At 43.3% G+C, this 22,350-nt stretch overlaps 1 protein-coding gene across 3 annotated transcripts in view; it reads left to right on the top strand.

The window, feature by feature from the left end:
- Positions 1-22,350, top strand: part of R3HDM2 (R3H domain containing 2) — a 210,072-nt gene that overhangs the window by 29,955 nt on the left and 157,767 nt on the right. For all 3 annotated transcript variants that reach the window (XM_056117497.1, XM_056117498.1, XM_056117493.1), the window contains exon 2: positions 16,006-16,124. The gene's annotated coding sequence lies outside the window, so the exon portion shown is untranslated. The remainder of the gene's footprint in view (positions 1-16,005; positions 16,125-22,350) is intronic.

Raw genomic sequence — 22,350 nt, 5'->3', positions numbered from 1 at the left:
CAAATAGCAACTAATTGGATTTTAGGGTAAAAATTGCCTTCCACATGATTTTTTTTATTATATAAAATTGCATAAATGAAAGAAAATCTATTTGGATGGTTATTATTAAAAAAAATAAAGAACCTCTGGCAAGAATATGGAGGAAAAGGACTTTTTGATTACCATCTAGCAGTAATTTGACAAAATGACTAACACAGTGAAGGAGAAGCACCTGCTTTGATTTCTCTCGACCCTTTAGAAAACATGTCCTTTTCACCACATACAAGCTAGCAAGAAAGTATATTGCAGACATTAAGGGAATAAGCGCTGTTCAAAAAGGAATCACTTACACAGTAACAACAAAGTCTCCAATGGAGACGTTACTGGGCCCGCTCGAGCAATCACTTAATCACTTAACTTCCTGTTAATCGGCGATTTGCTCGAGCGGGCGCCAGTAACGTCTCCATTTGTCCCTGTCGCGTGCTAGTGTAGCCCAATGGCGTCTGTTCGCTCCAGGAACATGAAGAGCCTCAAACCGATCGTTCATGATCTTGATGAAGAAGTCTGACCATCTGGTAGGTGGGCGGCCACGCAGTCTTTTGCCATCCCGTGGAATCCAGTCTGTAACAGCTCCAGTCCAGCGGTCGTCTTTAAATCTCATTACGTGACCAGCCCATCTGATTTTTGACACCTTGGCAAATGAGACAGCGTCCCTGATTCTTGATCATCGATGGATGTCAGAACTCCGGATTCTTTCTCTCATTTGAGTGAAACGTGATATTCCAAGCATAGCTCTTTCAATTCTTCTTTGGGAGACCTGAATAGCGTTCTCATCCTGTTTGCGTAGGGCCCAGGTCTCTGAGGCATATGTTAATGCAGGAAGAACAGTGGAATCAAAGAGATGTGCCCGGAGCCGGAGGTTCTTCGTCCTCTTAGCTATTTCTTCAACACTCTTGAAGGCGTTCCAAGTCACTCTCTTCCTCCTGCGCAGCTCGGGTGCCAGGTCATTTGTCATGTTGACTTCTCGACCTAGGTACACATAGCTGTTGCATTTGGAGATGGTCGTTCCGTTGAGAGTGAATGGGGCGTCAGGAATGAGGCTGTTTCTCATAAACATTGTCTTCATAAGATTCAGCTGTAGTCCTACCTTTCCACGCTCACGGTCAAAGTCGGCCAACATTTGTGCCGCTTGGCTAATGTTTGGTGTTATTAAAACAATGTCATCAGCAAAGCGGAGGTGGTGTAGTTGCCGACCATCTATCTTCACTCCCATTCCTTCCCATTCCAGTCGTCGCATGATGTTCTCAAGGGTGGCACTGAAGAGTTTTGGTGAAATGGTATCACCTTGCCGAACCCCTCTCTTGACATCAATGATTACTTCTTTGTAGAATGATGAAATCCTGGTAGTGATTCCATAATACAGCTCACGGAGGATCTTGATGTATTGGGCTTGAATGCCCTGATTGGCTAGGGCTTCAATGACCGCTTCTGTCTCAACAGAATCAAAGGCCTTCTTTAAATCAATGAACGTTAGACAGAGCGGCATCTTGAACTCCCGAGAAACCTCAATGAGCTTGGTTATCATGTGGATATGGTCGATGGTGCTGAATCCTTTGTGGAACCCGGCTTGCTCGCATGGTTGTCCTTCATCTAGTGTTCTGCCAATCCTATTTAGGATGACTCGAGTGAACAACTTGTAGATGACAGACAATAGGCAGATCGGGCGATAGTTGCCAATGTCATGGATGTCTCCTTCTTGAACAGTAGTACGGTCCTGCTGGTTTTCCATTGGGACGGAAATTGCATTTAGACAGGTAGCGTGTGAAGAGCCGAGCCAGTGTATTGATGAGTACTGACGGCAGGTTCTTCAGGTGTTCAGGTCTGACCTTTTCTGGGCCGGGTGCTGTTCGTTTCTTTACCGACGAAATGGCGTGTCGGATTTCGGAAGGGAGAACATTGGGAACGACATATCCATCCTGTGGAATTTGGTATGTTGGCAAGTGGACATGGCTATCGAAGAGATTTGAGTAGAAATCATGGATAATCTCCATTGCCGTTCTGGAGGATGTGATAGATCCATCAGGACGTTGGAGGGCAGTCATCTTGGTCTTGTAGTTGGCGAAGGACAGGCGGGCGTTACGAATACTTTTCCCGGCTTCTGCCGCATCTACCAGCACTTCTGCTCTTCTCTCTTTGAGATCTTCTTTGATCGCATCTCTGCACTGCTTTGTGAGCTCAGACGTTAGCTTGCAGTTGCCTGAGGCATGCGCCAAACCACGTTGGCAAATAAGCTCAAGAGTTTTCGAAGACAAGCGTTTTTTTTGTGGCTATCTCTCTCTTGGCATTCCTTGCACAATCATGGAGGTGCTGAACCAGTCGATCGTATTCCTCGTCAATGTTGTCAACAATGGCATCTTCCCATGTTGCCACAATAGTGCCAAAGAGCTCCCAGTTGGTGGTCATTCTGGGAGTTCTCTTTTTAAACTTTGCAGCCCTTTCTCCCCGCTCTGTGAAGTAGAATTTTGAACGAAGGAGATGGTGGTCTGATCCTGTTCGGAATTTTGGGACAACAGTGACATTGGTCAGGCAAAACCGTTGATTGAATATGATGTGGTCTATTTCATTTTGGAATCGTCCACCGGGAGACGTTGTCCAATGTCCCATGAACAATGGGAGGAAAGTGCTACATGTCCAATGTTTAGATTCTGCCTTCTGGAACTGTGAGTTACCATGGATGGTCTTGGTCGACATGATGAACTCAGACAGTCTCTCACCCTGTTCGTTCCATTCTAGGCCATGGGTCCCGATGTGAAGTTCTTCAGCTGATCTTCTTGGTCCTATCTTGGCATTAAAATCACCCACAATGATCTTGTAGAAGGTGTGGTCTTCTTTATAGAACTTCTCCAGCTCCATGTAGAACTTCTCAATTTCTCTTTCATCATAATGAGATGTTGGTGCATAGACAACGAAGATAGAAACTGCCGGCAGTGAGCAGTTCAAAAAGGAATGCCCCGCAGATATTACATGGTAGAAGGGTCTGTGGTATTACCTAATATTCTGTTGGCATTGTAAACAAGTAAAAGACAATTTCTTGAAAGAGAATTAATGTTTGTACTGAGCATATTAAGCACTTTTAAGAGCTGAGGTAGCACTGTAGCACTTTCCTCCCATTGTTCATTGATTTGCTCCAGCGGGCACTAGTAATGTCTCCATTGTGAGACTTGTTACTGTTTTTGGCATATGGAGCGATAGCACAGTGGTAGGGCGTTTGCCTTGCGCGCAGCCAGCCCTGCCAAGCCGGGTTAAATTCCTCAGCCCCTCTTGGAGAGCCTCGCAAGCTACCAAGAGTATCTCGCCTGCACGGCAAAGCCTGGCAAGCTACTCGTGACGTATTCAGTATGCCAAACACAGGAACAAGTCTCACAATGGAGACTTTGCTGGGCCCGCTCGAGCAAATCGATGAACAACGGGAGGACAGTGCTACAGTGCTACAGTGAATATGTCACGGGGAGCTTGGCAGGCTCTGCTGTGGGGGCGAGATACTCTCGGTAGCTTGCCGGGCTCTCCAAGAGGGACGGAGGAATCAAACCAGCGTCGGCCGTGTGCAAGGCAAACGCCCTACCTGCTGTGCTATTGCTCCAGCCTACCTGAAAATTGAGGAAAATGTTGAGAAATGCTAATTTAGACAACTAGCAGCTACACAAAGTGAAATCTTTCAGTGTTCCTGCTAACCCCATTGCTCCATCTTTTTTTTTTCTTTTTGGGTCACACCCGGCAATGCACAGGGGTTCCTCCTGGCTCTGCGCTCAGGAATTACCCCTGGCGGTGCTCAGGGGACCATATGGGATGCTGGAAATCAAACCCGGGTTGGCTGCGTGCAAGGCAAACACCCTACCCGCTGTGCTATTGCTCCAGCCCCTGCTCCATCCTTTTTGCAGGAATTTCTCCCTTCCTTCCTTCCTTCCTTCCTTCCTTCCTTCCTTCCTTCCTTCCTTCCTCCCTCCCTCCCTCCCTCTCTCCCTCCCTCCCTCCCTCCCTCCCTCTTTACTCTCTTTACTCTTCTTTGTTTTATTTATTTTATTTTTCTTTGGGGGTTACACCCAGTGATGCTCAGGGCTTACTCCTGGCTCAGTATTCAGGGATCTCTCCTGGTAGGCTTGGCGGATCCATATAGGGTAGTGGGAAGTGAATCTGGTTGGCCATGTCACAAGGCAAGTGCTCTGCTTGCTGTTCTTTTGTTCTAGTCCCAGAAATTTATTTCTTGAGCCTAGGAATTTCAACACTAAGGTGCCAACTCAATTTCTTTCTGTTGAGGACACACTTCCTGGTTCATTGCCAGTATTTTCTTACTGTGTCCTCACAGCAGGACAGGGTGGAAATTTCCTTGGAGTATTTTATAAGGCTTTATTATTATTATTTTTAATTTATTTATATTAAGACACTGTGATTTACAAAGTTGTTCATAGTAGAGCTGTTTCAGACATACAGTGTCCAAACACCAGTCCCATCACCTTTATGCCTTTTTTCTCCACTAATATCCTCAGGTTCCTGCCACACCTCCAGCCTGCCCATGGCAGACATATAACAAATTTATTTCGTATTACTTTCTTCAACAAAACTTAAAGGAATGGCAAATGATTCAATAAAAATCAGTTTGTGATGATTGGTTGCGATATGATTTTTAACCTATATAAATAAGGAAATTAAAATCATTTTTTATAATATAATGCCTAAAAAACCAATATAATGTATTCTCATTTACATAAATAACTTTTCAAGCCTGGCATCTAAAATATATTGCATTAAATTTTATTTTGTATTTGGAACTTACTGTGGTAGTTATTATCTTCCCTGTTAGATATAAAACTTTAAAAAATGGGGCCGGAGTAATAGTATAGTGGTTAAGGGGTTTTGCCTGCACACGGCTGACTTGGGTTGAATCCCTGGCATTTCATACGATTCCCTGAGCACCATCAGGAGTAATTCTGGGGGCAGAGTCAGGAGTAATTCTTGAGCATCTCCAATTTTGATCCCCCCAAAAAACGCCCCCACAAAACCTCATAAAACTTAAATAATTCTGTGTTAATATATTTCAGAGTTTACATGGAATAGGTACAATTCTGAAAATTTAAAGAGGAAACTATCAGTAGACCTGTAAAAAAGTACAAAGTGTTTTATCTTAAGAAAGGGAATATTGTTTTATACTAGAAATGATTACATTGTTGATACTGCTTAGGCTTCTTTGTTAATAAGTGAAATATTGAAATAAAAGTTCTATAGGTATAAAAAACTGATAAGACATAGAACATTCAGTATAGATGAGACAATAATTTGTTTTTGAAAGTATATAAAATCCTTTAGAAATCTAGGAGTAAACATACTTTTTGTTTTGGGGCACACCCAGCTGTATTCAGGGATCACTCTTTGCAGTTCCCTAGGGGACCATATGTGGTGCTAGGGATCAAACCCAGGTCAGCTGTGTGCAGGGCAAGTGCCCTACCCCCTGTGCTATTGCTCTGGCCCCAACATACCTTTTTAATCAAGTAGAGGGTAACCATGAGTACCCCGAATAAGTGCCATACTGAATGCCACACTGTGGGAATTTTGCCTTGTTCTTTAAAGAAGCCCCCTTAGTGCTTCTTACAAAAATGGTTTCAAAGCTATGAATTCCCTAAGCCGTTGTCTGTTCATGAAGTCTGTTATTGTTCTTTCAAGTCTAATTGATAATCTTGGTGGGCAGAGTATTCTTTTTTTTTCTTTTTGGGTCATACCCAGTGATGCTCAGGGGTTACTCCTGGCTCTGCACTCAGAATTACTCTTGGCGGTACTTGGAGGATCACATGGGATGCTGGGGATTGAACCTGGGTCAGCCATGTGCAAGGCAAATGCCCTACCCACTGTGTTATCACTCCGGCCCCTCGACAGAGTATTCTTGATGAAGTGTTCCTTGGTTGAGTTTTTTTTTTTTCCTTTTTGGGCCACACCTGGCGATGCACAGGGGTTACTCCTGGCTCTGCACTCAGGAGTTACTTCCTGGAGGTGCTCAGGGGACCATATGGGATGCTGGGAATCGAACTCGGGTTGGCTGTGTGCAAGGCAAACGCCCTATCCGCTGTGCTATCTCACCAGCCCCAGTTGAGTTTTTTGTACTATATTCCTCTATTCTCCTCTGGCTCACAGTTCATTCAATAGATCTGCAGTGAATCTTGTTTTGACTTTGCTGCTTTCAATATTCTCTGTCTCTCTCTTTGATTTTTGTCATCTGAACACGATGTGTCTTGGAGTTTTCCTAGTTGAGTCTATTTTCGCTGGGATTCTTTGGGCTTCTTGTATTTTTGCCTATTATTCCACAACTCTGGGAAATTGTAAACTATGATTTAACTATTATTTTTCATCACATTCACCTTCTTGGTCCTCAGGGAATCCAGAGATTCTTATATTGTTCTTCTTAAGCTCATCCCATAGTACTCTTGTGTGTTGCTCATTTCTTTTCAGACTCTTCCATCTTCTATTTTTTGGTGGAGACTTTCTTCATCTCATGTTGGCGTTTCTTGATCTTTTCCTCAGCTGCTATAATTCTGCTGCTCAGAGCTCCTAATGACTTTTTCTTTTTAATATCACCTACTAATTCTTCATTTCTGCTTGTAGTTTTCTCATTTCAGTTCTCCTAGTTTCTTGTGCTTTGCTTTTGTGCCATCACTTCCTTTACTTCATTAAATATCCTCACCATGGTGTCACAAAAATAATTTTCTGAGGATTTACGGTGCTGGTTGGTATTCTTTGTGCATTCTGTGTCATTATTTTTGCACATTGAATGTAGGGTTCTCTGTGTTTTTCTCACTATTTTTCTAGTGTTCCTGTTGTGCTGGAGTGAGTCTTTGTTGTTAGACCTTTTAAAAGATGCTGAGGGATTAAGCTGGGGTTCGCTCCTTTCCTTCTCTGCCCATCTTCACTGATTGACAGAAGTATATCTGTGAGCAGTGTGTAGTTTGTTGAGTAGAAAGATACAGGACCGAGTGCTCCTGGAGCTGTAGTGTGGACTCATTAATATGACAGAGGTCAGGTGTGGAGGCTGGGGTACTTAGATGGAAGGGAGGGCCTTTGACTTTTGTTCCCAGCAGGACCAATGGTCTCACCTGGAAGGTGGAACAGCAAGGAGAGGTTCTTGGTTTCATTCTTGAGGGCTCAGTCCCCTGACTTAACACTCATTCAGAGTGAATGCTGTCATTATCTGGGGTTAGAACTTAACATGAAATTGAGGATGCATTCAGGTAAGAGTAGAGAGCTTAGGTTAGGTTATTTGTCCATCATCATGCAGCCAAAACAGAACCACATAGGTAGTGTTCACATAACCTTTGTTACAGAATATTTTACAATTATTCTAATTTGTTTGGCATTACTTGTCTCCTATGCCAAATTTATGAATTATACTTTATTATAGGTATAATTATATAGGAAGAAACTGTGTGTAGGATTCAGTACTATTTAATTTATAGGCATCTCCTGGGAGCGTTGACATATCTACCCTAAAGTAGGAGCTACTATAACAATTATATATTCAAATTTCCTAAGCTATCTCAATCAAGATACTGATTTTATAGTTTTCTTTCTAGTCTTACAATTATTTTAAGATTAAGTGATCCCATTTTTATTCCAGAGCGGTTTTCTTTCCCTACTGCCCCTCCCCCCCATTTTTTTGCATTGTTTTTGGTCCCCAATGTCATGGATGCCATGGATGTCTCCCTTCTTGAACAGTAGTACGGTCCTGCTGGTTTTCCATTGGGACGGAACCTTGCATTCAGACAGGTAGCGAGTGAAGAGCCGAGCCAGTGTATTGATGAGTACTGACGGCAGGTTCTTCAGGTGTTCAGGTCTGACCTTGTCTGGGCCGGGTGCTGTTTGTTTCTTTACCGACGAAATGGCGTGTCGGATTTCGGAAGGGAGAACGTTGGGAACGACATATCCATCCTGTGGAATTTGGTATGTCGGCAAAGTGGACATGGCTATCGAAGAGATTTGAGTAGAAGTCATGGATAATCTTCTCCATTGCCACTGATTCCACTGTTTGATTCCACTGTTCTTCCTGCATTAACATATGCCTCAGAGACCTGGGGCCTATGCAAACAAGATGAGAATGCTATTCAGGTCTCCCAAAGAAGAATAGAAAGAGCTATGCTTGGAATATCACGTTTCACTCAAATGAGAGAAAGAATCCGGAGTTCTGACATCCGTCGACGGTCAAGGATCAGGGACGCTGTCTCATTTGCCAAGGTGTCAAAAATCAGATGGGCTGGTCACGTAATGAGATTTAAAGATGACCGCTGGACTAGAGCTGTTACTGATTGGATTCCACGGGATGTCAAAAGACCGCGTGGCCGCCCACCTACCAGATGGTCAGACTTCTTCATCAAGATCATGAACGATCGGTTTGAGGCCCTTCATGTTCCCAGAGCGAACAGATGCCATTGGGCTACACTAGCACGCGACAGGGACAAATGGAGACGTTACTGGTGCCCGCTCGAGCAAATCGACGACTAACAGGAAGTTAAGTGATAAGTGATTAAGTTTTTGGTCCCCAGGATTTGTTCAGGGCTTATACCTGACTTTGTGCTCAGGGAGCACTCTTAGTGGGGCTCTGGGGTTCATATGTGGTGCTGGGAATTGAACCTGGGTGAGCGATATGCAAGGCAAGAGCCCTACCTGTTGTACTAACTCTCCAGCCCTTCCTTAAAAAAAAGTCTATGATAGTTTAGTTGTGTTGAATGTTTTACGGTTTGGGTTTGTCTTAGTAAGTAAGTAAGGCCCTCCCGTTGATCATCGATTTGCTCGAGCGGACCCAGTAACGTCTCCATTGGAGACTTTGTTGTTACTGTGTCTGGCATATCGAATACTCTCAGTAGCTTGCTGGGCTCTCCGAGAGGGGCAGAGGAATCGAACTCGGGTCGGCCATGTTGGCCACTTGTAAGGCGAACGCCCTACCCGCTGTGCTATCTCTCCAGCCCGAAACATTTTTGGCAAGAATACTACTTACATGATGTGCTCTCTTTTAACAAAATGTCACTTAGTCACATCATTGTTGATACTAAATTTGATCACTTAGTTAAGTTTATGTTAAGCTTTGCAGTGTTGGAAATTGAAGCTGGAGCCTCACTTTTATACCACAAGTGCTTTCTCTCTGTACCTCATTCCTTCATTTCTTTTTTTAAAAGGTATCTTTCCACTTTGTAACTTGCTATCTGTGGGATGATACATTTTTTGGGGGGAGAGGGGCACACCTGGCTGTGCTCAGGGATTGCTCCTGGCTCCGCACTCAGGATTCAGTCCTGGCTGGCTCAAGGGACCAGATGGGATGCTAGGGACTGGACCTGAGTTGTCTGTATTCAAGGCAAGCGTACTCTCACTGTACTATCACTCCAGCCCCTGGGATGATACTTTCAAGATTGTTAAACTTTTTTATGCCTCAACATTTTACAAGTGTCTATTGGCACTAAAAGTAAAAACTGATTGGGGCTGGAGTGATAGCACAGTGGGTAGGTGTATGTCTTGCATGTGGCCGACCCGGGTTCGATTCCCAGCATCCCATATGGTCCCCCGAGCACCGCCAGGAATAATTCCGGAGTGCAGGGCCAGGAGTAACCCCTGTGCATTGCTGGGCGTGACCCAAAAAGCAAAAAAAAAAAGTTAAAACTGATACTTGTCTGAATCATTACATTGTAGGTCATAAAAGTTGTTTCTCCCATTTCTTCTCCATTTGTTGACATTTTTTGTTTTGTTTTTGCTTTTTGGGTCACACCTGGCGATGCACAGGGATTACTCCTGGCTCTGCACTCAGGAATCACCCCTGGCGGTGCTCAGGGGACCATATGGGATGCTGGGAATCGAACCCGGGTCCGCCGTGTGCAAGGCAAACGCCCTACCTTCTGTACCATGGCTCCAGCCCCTGTTATTTTTTATTTTTATTTTTATGACACACTTAGCAGTGTTCAGAGGCTACTCCCAACTTGGTGCTGGGGGCCTGGGGGTCACTCCCATTAGTGTTATGGAACCATTTGATTCTGGAGGTCTAATCCAGATCTCACACATACAGAACATGGACGTCAAATCTTTGAGCCATCATCCCATGCTGTTGGTGTTATTTCATTAAGGAGAATGCCTTTTTATTTTGGTTTTGTTTTTGAGGATAGCTGTAGATTTTAATGTCTAAAATCATTATGTTATGATCTGTGTGATTAGTATTGAAAACAGTAATGATATTCAGGGGGAATTAGCTCAGTATTAGCTTTGCATGTTTGTACCTGCAAAGTTCTCTTGCTTTGCATATATGAACAGTCTTATATTAAACTCTTGGCACTGAGGAAAAAAATGCTAACAGTATTCAATATCTAAACTAGTACATTTGTCCTAAACTTGATCAAAGGGAATCTCATTAAATTGACTTGGTTTGATATGTGCAGTTGAGTTTTAAGTCCGAAACTTCACTCCACAGCGTAGGGCATTTTGGCTCATTTTGTTCCAGATCTCTGACCAGTTTCTTTAGGAATTCCTGATTATTTCATTGGGAAATGGTTCCTTTAAAAGAAGGACTGGGGCTGGAGTGATAGCACGGTGGGTAGGGCGTTTGCCTTGCTCGTGGCCGACCCGGCTTTGATTCCCAGCATCCCATATTGTCCCCTGAGTACTGCCAGGAATAATTCCTGAGTGCATGAGCCAGGAGTAACCCCTGTGCATCGCCGGGTGTGACCCAAAAAGCAAAAAAATAAAATAAACTAAAAAAAAGACTGATTCTCTTTCTTGATTATCCTTTGTTATCTTTATGGAGTTAGATATATCAGTACAAAAAATATAAGTGCTTTTAGATCTAAGGCCTTCTATGTCTTCTCAGAAATACTTGATAATAAAATGCCTGAATAAAATTAGTTCTCAGAGCTAAGTCGAGTTATAGGGAGGTCTAATGACTTGCCATGTATATGGGGATTGCACAGAAAATTAACATTGTATTGTATTTTTTTCCTTATAGTGATAGGTGAGACCCATTGTATTTACTGGTTTTGGCATATCGAATATGCCATGGATAGCTTGTCAGGCTCTGCCATGTGGGCGGGATATTCTCAGTAGCTTGCCAGGCTCTTCGAGAAGGATAGAGGCTTTTAGGGCGGCCTCTAATTGCCCTTGCAGGTGTTCCCATGGTTCAAACCATATTTGAACCCTATCAAATATGGTGCAGTAATCTTGGAAGATGGGTATTAAGTGTCTTATGATGTGTCACGCTGTCCGGAAAACATCCTTGAGTGTGGCGGCAGCTGGGTAGTAGAGGTAGTGGAAGTCTGCCGATCTGCTGATGAGGTATTTATCTGGTAGGGTGGTTCTTCTGTGTGTAATCCCTCAGTCACAGGAGGTTGATGGAAGCAGACAGGGCAGGATAGGGTGGGGCTTCTGTTTTTAATCCCTTAGTCACTGGATATTGGTGGGAGCAGCAGAGGATCTCTGTTCCTGGGTCCCGGGTCCTGTTGAGCCTGGAGTACAAGGTCACAGAGTTCTGCTTACCTAGTTCTGTGGGGCTTCACTCGTTCGTGAGTCCCGGCCCAAACACCCAGAAAGTGTTCTGGAGCATTGTGGCGATCTCATTTCCCTGACCCTGAAAGAGCCACAGATATGGCATCGTTAAGAAGGATGAGGAACGAGAGGCTGATAAAATCTCGAGGTCGAACTAGGCTGCCAAAACAAAGAAGGACAAAAATGACTGTCTGTACTTTCAATGCACGTACGCTGGCATCTGATGCATCCATCGAGGACCTGATGGTACAAGCACGGAAGATCAAGTACGACATCATTGGTCTGACCTAGACGAGAAGGCATCAATCACATCACGCTGTTTTTGACACTGGAGAAGAACTGTTCCTCGGAACACAAGACAAAAGAGGCATTGGTGATGTCGGTGACCTTGTCAGCATGAACTTGGCCATGAGCATTGAGTCATTCGAATGCCTAACACCCGAATCAGACGATTACACTTGAATAGATGTGGCTTACTGCCAGCAGTTTCTATCTTGTTTACGCACCAACATCCAATTATGATGGAGGAGAAATTGAGAAATTCTACATGGAGCTGGAGAAATTCTATAAAGAAGACCACACTTTCTACAAGATCATTGTGGGTGATTTTAATGCCAAGATAGGACCAAGATCAGCTGAAGAACTCCACATCGGGACCCATCACCTAGAATGGAACAAACAGGGTGAAAGACTGAGTTCATCATGTCGACCAAGACCATCCATGGTAACTCACAGTTCAGAAGTTTGAATCTAAACTTTGAACATGGAGTCTCCCGGTGGACGGTTCCACAAGGAAATTGACTACATCATATTCAATCGACGGTTTTGCCTGACCAATGTCACTGTTGTCCCAAAATTCCAAACGGGATTGGACCACTGTCTCCTTCATGAAAAATTCTACTTCATAGAGTGGGGAGAAAGGGCTGCAAAGTTTAAGAAGAGGACTCCCAGAATGACCACCAACTGGGAGCTCTTTGGCACTATTGTGGCAATATGGGAAGATGCAGTCGTTGACAACATTGATGAGGAATATGATAGACTGGTTCAGCACCTCCATGGTTGTGCAAGGAGTGCCAAGAGAGAGATAGCCACAAAAAGACTCCTGTCTTCGAAAACTCTTGAGCTCATTCATCAGCGTGTCTTGGCGCAAGCCTCAGATGACCGCAAGCGAATATCTGGGCTCGCAAAGCCGTGCAGAGAAGCAATAAAGGAAGATCTCAAAGAGAAAAGCAGTGTGCTGGTAGATGTGGCAGAAGCCAGGAAAAGCATTCGCAGTGCCCTCCTGTCCTTCACCAACTACAAGACCAAGATGACTGCCCTCCGACGTCCTGATAGATCTATCACAACTTCCAAAAGGACAATGGAGAAGATTATGCATGACTTCTACTTGGATATCTTCGATAGCCACGTCCACCTGCCCACATACCAAATTGCGCAGGATGGAGATGTCATTCCCAGTGTTCTCCCTTCCGAAATCCGACACGCCATTTCGTCGGTAAAGAAGCGAACAGCACCTGGCTCAGAGAAGGTCAGACCCTAACACCTGAAGAACCTGCCATCAGTACTCATCAATACACTGGCTCGGCTCTTCACACACTGCCTGTCTGAATGCAAGGTTCCATCCCAGTGGAAAACCAGGAGGACTGTACTACTGTACAAGAAGGGAGACATCAACAACATTGGCTACTATTGCCCGATCTGCCTGTTGTCTGTCCTCTACAAGCTGTTCACTTAAATTATCCTGAATAGGATTGGCAGAACACTAGATGAAGGACAACCATGCAAGCAAGCTGGGTTTCCGAAAAAGATTCAGCATGATGGACCATATCCACACGATAACCAAGCTCATTGAGGTTTCTCGGAAGTTCAAGATGCCGCTCTGTCTAACGTTCATTGATTTAAAGAAGGCCTTTGATTCTGTTGAGACAGAAGCAGTCATCAAAGCCTAGCCAAACAGGGTGTTCAAACTCTATACATCAAGATCCTTTGTGAGCTGTATTACGGATTCACAACAGGATCTCACCATTCTACAAGGAAGTGATCATCCACGTCAAGAGAGGGATTCGGCAGGGTGATACCATTTCACTGAAACTCTTCAGTGCCACCCTTGAGAACATCATGCGATGACTGGTATGGGAAAGAATGGGAGTGAACTACACCACCTCCGCTTTGCTGATGACATTGTTCTGATAGCAACAAAATTTAGCCAAGTGGAACAAATGCTGGCCAACTTCGACCATGAGTGTGGAAAGGTCAGACTACAGCTGACAAAGACACAAATCTCACAAAGACAGTGTTGTCTTTGTCCCAACAGACTCGTTCCTGACGTTTCATTCGCTCTCAATGGAATGAACATCTCCAAATGGAACAGTTAGGTGTACCTAGGTCGAGAAGTCAACATGATGAATGACCTGGCACCTGAGTTGCTCAGGAGGAAGAGAGCAAAAAACTCTTCAACACTCTTGGAAAGCCTTCAAGAGTGTTGAAGAAATAGCTAAGAGAATGAAGAACCTCTGGCTCTGGCCACATACGCCTCAGAGACCTGGGCCCTACGAAAACAGGATGAGAACTCTATTCGGGTCTCCCAAAGAGGAATTGAAAGAGCTATGCTTGGAATAACACGTTTCACTCAAATGAGAGAACGAATCCGGAGTTCTGACCTCTGTCAATGATTAAGAATCAGGGACGCTGTCTTGTTTGCCAAGGCATCAAAAATCAGATGGGCTGGACACGTAATGAGACTTGGAGACGATAGCTGGACTAGAGCCATTACCCAGTGGATTCCACGGGATGTCAAATGATCGCGTGGCCGCCCACCTACAAGATGATCAGACTTCTTATCAAGACCCTGAACGATCTGTTTGAGACTCTTCATGCTCCTAGAACGAGCAGACGCCATTGGGCTACATTAGCACGCGTCAGGGACGAATGGAGACGTTGCTGGCGCCCACTCAAGCAAATTGATGAGTCATGGGATGTCAAGTGATCAAGTGATAGGCGAAGGTTAAAATAAGTTTTCACATCTTCTTCTCATGTAATCCAGTTTTTTTTTTTTTCTGGAGTGACAAGGTATAGTCACTTCAGAGTTGTTTTCTTCTTTGTATCTTCTGGCTCTCTGAATTAAAATCTTCTTAGATAAGGAATACTTCTAAACCAGGCCTTTCATACTTTTTTTCGTACTTTAGGCTTAAGAACAAGTGTCTTGTATTTATCAGCATGTTGACCTCTGAATATAAGAAACAGGCATGAAATTTCAGTGTTTATTATAGTGAACATTTCAGATATTTTTTGGGTTTTTTGGTAGTAGGACTCCTTATGATGTTGTAGAAAATTCAAAATAGAATTAGAAAGAGGATATGGTATAGTCCATTTATTTATAGTTTAACATATTGTTGATATTCTGCCTTAGGAATACATATGAAAGGAGACAAGTTAGGCCCTTTCACAAAAAACATTTTTTACTGAATGTGATGACCATTAAAATTATCTATATATATATCTTCTTTAGTCTGGAAAAATAAATAAGTTAGAAGGAAAGTGGTGGTGTGCAATTAACATATTCTGGCAGACTACTTAAAATCTTGTCTATTGGGGCCAGAGTAATAGTACAGTGGGTAGGGCATTTGCCTTGCATATGGCCGATCTGAGTTTGATCTCCAGCATTCCAGATGGTCCTCTAAGCACTGCCAGGAGTAATTCCTGAGTGCTGAGCCAGGAATAACCCTTGAGCATTGTCAGGTGTGACCCAGAAAGCAAATAAATAAAATATAAAAAATAAAATAAAAAATTTCCTATGGGGACCAGAGTCATAGCACAGTAGATAGGGAGCTTGTCTTGCATGTGTCTAACCTAGGTTTGATCCGACTTTTCATATGGTTCTCCGGAGTACCACCAGGAGTGTTTCCTGGATGCAGAGCCAGGAGTAACCCCTGAGCATTGCTGGGTTTGGCCCCCAAACAAACAAAAGACAAATGAAAATTTTGCTTATGGGAGAAATACAGAATATATTTTTTTCAGGGGGTGGAGATGACTGTTTCCAGAAGTCATAAATAATTTAATTAGCATCATTGCTTATCTTTCAGTTGATCACATGACATATATTCTTTCATATGGTTTATTGCTTTCAGATTACTTAAGAAATTAGCTGCCTGGCAACATATAAAAGTGCAGATATAAAAATGAATGCATTCCCTCCAACTATTTCTATTACTTGGCTAAATTTAGAACCATGCAGAGCTTCTGCAGAATTGAATTCTCTAAGGATTTTAATAGTCATGACATACAATATTCAGCTTTTCAGAGTAAGGAGGAAAGTAGCTTTAAATTAATTTTTGCACTGTCACCTAAACTATTTAATTAAGACACAAAGCCTAATGAAATGACAGAAATGTTCAGAGAATTTTATTTGACTTGCTTAAAACTTGTTAGAGCTGAGACTCTGTGTGGTGACAGATAATTTTTTTCCCCTTCTAGGTGAATTGCTGGCGGCTATCTACCATCCATTCCCCATTGCTGCCCCAAATTATGTTTGATGGTGCAGGTCTTATACTTCAGCTGAATGGATGAGGCAGCACATCTGAGCTAGAGATCAGGTGAGCATTTGGACACTTTTGAGTAAATTTGTTGGTATTGTAATTATTTTGCATGTGTGTGAAATCTTACCGATTAGAATTTTTTCTGTTTTGGAGTGTGAGGATCGTAGCCAGGGCTATAAGCATGTGTTCTACCTGCTAAGTCATTATCTCTAACACTACTGAAGGATATTTTAAGGAGGAGGTTATACCATGTATGTACCACTCTACATGAAATGTGAAAAGCTGTTGAATTGGGAAGGGTCTCAGCATAAATATTAGGAAATAAAGGAAATGGTTACATTGAATAGGTAATTGAAATATAATATGAAGGGACTGAGAGATAGTACAGGGGTTATGGTGCTTGCTATCATGTGACCAAACCTGGTAAAATTCCGGGCACAGAATATGGTTCCCCAAACACTGAGGACACTCCTGAGCACAGAGCCAGACATAACCCCTATAACCCCTTAGCACCACACGTGTAGTTCCTCTCAAAAAAGAGAGAGAGAGAGAAAAGAGAAAGGATAGAGAAATAGTTTACGTATAAATGTGCTGTTTACTAAATTAAATTTTATTTTATTTATTTATTTTTTTAATAGTTTATTTCTTTATTGAATCACTGTGGGAAAAGTTACAGAGCTTTCGGGTTTAGGTCTCAGTCATGTAAGTATCAAACACATTTCCCTTTACCAATACTTATTTTTAACCGTGAACCCCAATAGAACCCCACCTCCCACCCCTCCCAATTCCTGTGAGGCAGATGAGTTCTAGTTAATACTCTATCTACTTTGACTAGATACATTGTTTCGATAGAAGATACACAATTATTGTTTAGAGTTTACGGCCCCCCCCCCAATCAGATATGCTGAAACAGCGTTGGTTGTGAAATGATTTGCTTTCTACAGCTTGGTTTAAGAATAAAATGATTTGGTTTTGGATTTCTGCTGTTTTACTTATTAACCGTGGAAGTATTTCTATTAAAAGTTAGATAGTTAAGAGATTGGTTTCTGTGCTCTGGAGTTGTGGCCGTGCCGGAGAGCCGCTCGTGGGGGGCAGCTGGTGACCTCGGTCGGGCGTGAAGGACGGCCCAGAACGCCCCCCTTCCCATGAGGCCCCTGCTGCCCCTCGCCCCTGGCTCAAACCTGCTGTCCACAAGGCTCCCGTGCGGCCGCCATCTTTCTTTCCAGAGAGGAGTACTAAATTAAATTTTAAAAGCTCCAGGGATCAAACCCAGGATTATATATATGAGAAGCACGCACTCTCCCACTAAGGCATGCCCTGATTTTGAGATTTGCTCTATAAGAAACAGTTTTATTAGGGAAATTTTAAGCAGTTGAATGTAATACAACTAACTTCTATATTTGCAGTTACTAGTTGAGAGCTAACTGATTTCATATATATTCCTATATTCATATATTCCTACCCCCTCCCATTCTGTTTTGAGGCAAATCTGTGATGTATTTCACCCCAAAATTTTTCAGTTTCTCTCTAAAAAATAAGTAATAGTTGGGACTGGAGTGATAGCACAGCAGGTAGGGCGTTTGCCTTGCACGCGGCCAACCCTGGTTCGATTCCCAGCATCCCATATGGTTCCCTGAGCACCACCAGGAGTAATTCCTGAGTGCAGAGCCAGGAGTAAGCCCTGTGCATGGCCGGGTGTGACCCAAAAAGCAAACAAACAAAAAGTAATAGCAATACCGTTTACACATCTAAAATGATTAATTATTAATTCCTTACTATTAAATATTTGCAGTTCCTATTTCCTTGATTGTATAATATTTTGGGGGACTATCCATTGCTCGGGCTGGAGCGATAGCACAGTGGTAGGGCGTTTGCCTTACAAGTGGCCATCATGGCCGACCTGAGTTCGATTCCTCCGCCCCTCTTGGAGAGCCCGGCAAGCTACCGAGAGTATCTTGCCCGCATGGCAGAGCCTGGCAAGCTACCCATGATGTATTCGATATGCCAAACACAGTAACAACAAGTCTCATGATGGAGACGTTACTGGGCCCGCTCGAGCAAATCGATGAACAGCAGGAGGACTGTGACTGTGACCGATCCATTGCTTGGGAGAACCATTTGGAATGCTAGGGATTGAACCTGGGTTGGTTGCATGCAAGGCAATGCCCTACCTGCTGTACTATTGCTCCGGCCCCTGTCCATCTTTATTTTAGTATGGGGTGGTAGTGAGGTTGGACCACACTCTGTGGTGCTCAGGGTTTTCTCTTGGCTCTGTGCTCAGGGATCATACCTGACAATGCTCTGGAGATCATAGGAGGTGCCGAGGTGCTGGGGACTGAACAGTACCCTACTCACTGTATTCTCTCTCGAGCAATAGCCCAGCAGGTAGGGCATTTGCCTTGCACGTGACCAACCTGGGTTCGATTCCTCTGTCCCTCTTAGAGAGCCCGGCAAGCTACTGGAGTATCCCGCCCACATGGCAGAGCCTGGCAAGCTCCCCGTGTCGTATTCGATATGCCAAAAACAGTAACAAGTCTCACAGTGGAGACATTACTGGTGCCCGCTCGAGCAAATCGATGAACAATGGGAGGACAGTGCTACAGTGCAGTGCTACACCCAGTGGTGCTCAGGGCTTACTTATTCCTGTCTCTGAACCTGGGGATCACTTTGGCAGGGCTTGGGGGATTGAAACTGTGTTGGTTACATGCATGGCAAGTATCCTATCTGCTTCTATACTATTGCTCCAGCCCCAATAATTTTTAAATAGGGTACATATATGTATGTACACATATATACATGTCTATGTACATATGGGTGTGTGTCTGTGAGTGTGTTTGTGAGTGTGTTTGTGTACATTCTCAATTAAGACAGGATTCAGGGCTAAGGAGTTGGCTCAAAGTACAAGAGTACATGGCTGGCATGCATAAGACTTCAAGTTTGATTTCTGATACCACATGCCTCCAGGTACCACCTGTTGTGGTTCTTTCTCCTGACTTCCAACACAGCTGGGCATAGCTTTCCTTCCAAAAATAGGATCCAAGAGCAGCATTTCTTTCTTTTTTTCTTTTTTCTTTTGGATTTTGGGCCACATACAGCAGTGCTCAGGTCTTACTCCTGGCAGTCTCTTGAACCCATATGGGATGCTGGGGATCGAGCCCAGTTCGGCTGTGTGCAAGGCAAAACGCCTTACCCACTGTACAATTGCTCTGGCCCCCAAAGTCATCATTTCCTTAAAAATCTCAATGTAAAAGTTTTCTTCTGCCCTCTTTTATTTTTTTGCAGTTTGTTGAAGAAACTGGATTATCTGTCCAGTAGACTTTTTCACAGATGGCTGTAATTATCAGCATCATAGTGGAGTCTTTTAAGATATTTCTGTTTATTGTATTTCCTTCAACTTGGCAGTTATATTCAGAGTCTTGATTAGATTGAGATGCTGATCTTTAAAGCAAATCATTGGTTTTGGTTAGAATACTTCATAGCGTAATTCCTTTAGGAGGGATTTACAGTGTTATGTCAGCAGACTTTTTTCTTTTTTTGGCCACAGCCAGCAAAGCTCAGGGGTTACTACTGGGTCTGCACTCAGGAATTATTCCTGGTGCTTGGGAGACCATACAGGATGGCCAGGATTGAACCTGGGTCAGCCGGGTGCAAGGCAGTCGCCCTACCTGCTGTGCTTTCACCCCAGTGTCAGGAGCCACTGGTGATCATCCAGATCCCTTCGGTGAAATTTATTAGGGATTAAACTAGTGATACTCAAATCCTAGGTTTTTTTATTTTTATTTTTTATTAGTGAGACACCATGAGGTACAGTTGTAGACTTACAAATTTTTGTGCTTGGGTTTCAATTATACAATGATCAAATACCCATCCCTCCACCGGTGCCCATTTCCCACCACCACGGATCCCAGTATCCCTCCCACCCCCCATCCCCCCCATCCTACCCATCCCACCCTACCTCTATGGCAGGGTATTCCCTTTTGTTCTCTCTCTCCTCTTGGGTGTCGTGGTTTGCAAAAGAGGCATTGAGTGGCAATCATGTTTGGTCTATTTTTTTTCTTTAATTTTGCAATCACACTTTTATTGAAACCCTAGTTCTTTGCTTTCTAGCTAAACCAGCTCAGACAACTCACATTAACTGCCTGAATTTTGGTCTTCACTTGTTAAAAAATGATACCGTTGGGGTCCAGAGAGATAGTACTGTGGGTAGGACGCTTGCCTTGCACTTGACTGACCTGGGTTCAATCTCTGGCATCCCAAATGGTCTGGCTTGAAGTAACCCCTGAGAACCACCTGGTGTGGCCTCAAAACAAAAGCAAACAAATGATACCAATGTGTGCAGGTGCTAAAATTCAATTGGGCAGTATTTGGAGTGTACTTAGCACGGGACCTAGAAAATATTATTACCTACTAACATTTCTTTTTTTGGGATGGGAGCCAATCTTGATTGTTCTAGGGGATCATATGGTACCAGGGATTGAATTTAGAACTCTTACATGCAAATCATATTTTTTTAGCCCTCTGAACTCTTCCAGGTCCAGATTTGAACTTTCTATTTTGGTTTGTTTTTATTTTGAGGCCACACCTAGCTCTGCTCAGGGGTCCTCCTGGCTTTGCACTTAGGGACCACACCTGGCAGGCTGGGGGAACTTTATGAGGTTATGGTAATCAAACCCACATCAGCTGCATGGAACACAAGTGCCCTACCTGCTGTACTATCTCTCTAGTCCTCAGATTTGAGCATTTTGTCATTTCTTTTAGCTGGAAAACTTTATATTTACCCTTATTACAACTGGTGCAGGAAAGTGGAACAAGTGTTCCAGTTTTCTGTTTTTTTTTTTAACTTCATTTCTAACAATACTCAGAGGCTATTTATAGCTGTGTTCAGGGGTTGCTCCTGGTGAGACTTGGGGAACCATGTGGTTGTGGGGATGAACCCAGGCCTCATTCATGCAACACTTGTGCTTAACCTGTTGTGTTCTCACTCTGGCTTCACAGTCTTCCTTTTAATTTATAGTTATTACCATTTTAAAAACAGTGAGTTTGGGATCAGAGAGATGGCTCAGTGGACTAGAGTACATATAAAATATGACCCCAAATCAAAACAAAGCAAAATAAAACAATAGTGAGTTTATTCAGCATCTTACAAAGGTGAGTAAAAAAAATTAATATATGTCCTTATAAACTCTTCGATTCATGCATAATTTTGCATTTCAGCCAATTTTGGCCTTATCTTTTTCGAAATCCCATTGATCTTCATTTTGGCAAATCCAGAACTTCGTTAAATTCCCCAAGTCCTGCGAGAGAGAGGGAGAGAAGGAAAATTCCTGCCATACAGCCATCGAGACAGGCTGGGGTGTGTATAGGAGGGGGTGGCGTGTGGGAAACGGGGGACATTGCTGGTGGGAGATGGACACTGGTGGAGGGATGGGTGTTGGATCATTGTATCACTGAAACCTGATGATGAACAGCTTTGTAAATATGTATCTCATGGTGACTCACTTAAAAATATAGTTTTTTAAATTCCCCATGTTATCGTATTATCTTTGATAGCGTTCTTACTTTTGTGTCTGAAATCATGTCTGGGATCGTTCTTTACATCTTGTCCTGGGCATCTGTCTGCCGCTGACCTAAAGTACTGTTTCCATGATGGAGAAATAGTGTTTCCATAGACTCCATAATAATGGGAAATAATGTTTAGGTGGGTGCAAGGGGTATTTATTTGCTTAGTGGGTTGGCCATTGTTTCTTGCTATTTTCAGTGAGCATAGCTAGGAAATAAATTTTCCCTATTTTTTAAAAAGTAAGTTACAAGTCTATAGAAATATTTTAGATTTAAAGTCAGGACTACATGAAACTAGATTTTTTGGTTTAACATCTTAAGTCTCTTAAAACAAAAAATTTTTAGTCACTGTGATTTACAGTGTTGTTGATGATAGGGCTTCATACATACCAACTTCCATCCCCATACCCTCCCACCCTCAGGTTGACTGCATGTAAGGCAAGTGCCTTATCTACTTTATTATCTTTCTGGCTCCTGAAAGAAATTAAATTTAAAAGTATACATTATAAAAGGTGAAGATTCTGTTTTTTTTTTTTACACAGAGGTGGGGGGGGCATATTCGTGGTGCCCAGGGGTTACTTACTTCTGGGTCTGCACTCAGTAATCACTCCTGGCAGGCTCAGGGGACCATATGGGCTGCTGGGGATCAAAGCCAGGTAGGCCTGGGGATCAAAGCAAGTCTAGCACCCTACCTGCTGTACTATCTCTCTGACCCCAAAAGGTA

Source organism: Sorex fumeus, unplaced genomic scaffold (genome assembly GCF_029834395.1).
Source record: "Sorex fumeus unplaced genomic scaffold, SorFum_2.1 ptg000035l, whole genome shotgun sequence".
Lineage (NCBI taxonomy): Eukaryota > Metazoa > Chordata > Mammalia > Eulipotyphla > Soricidae > Sorex > Sorex fumeus.
The sequence above is the reverse complement of the archived record's forward strand: the minus strand, read 5'-3'. Positions and strand labels throughout refer to the sequence as shown.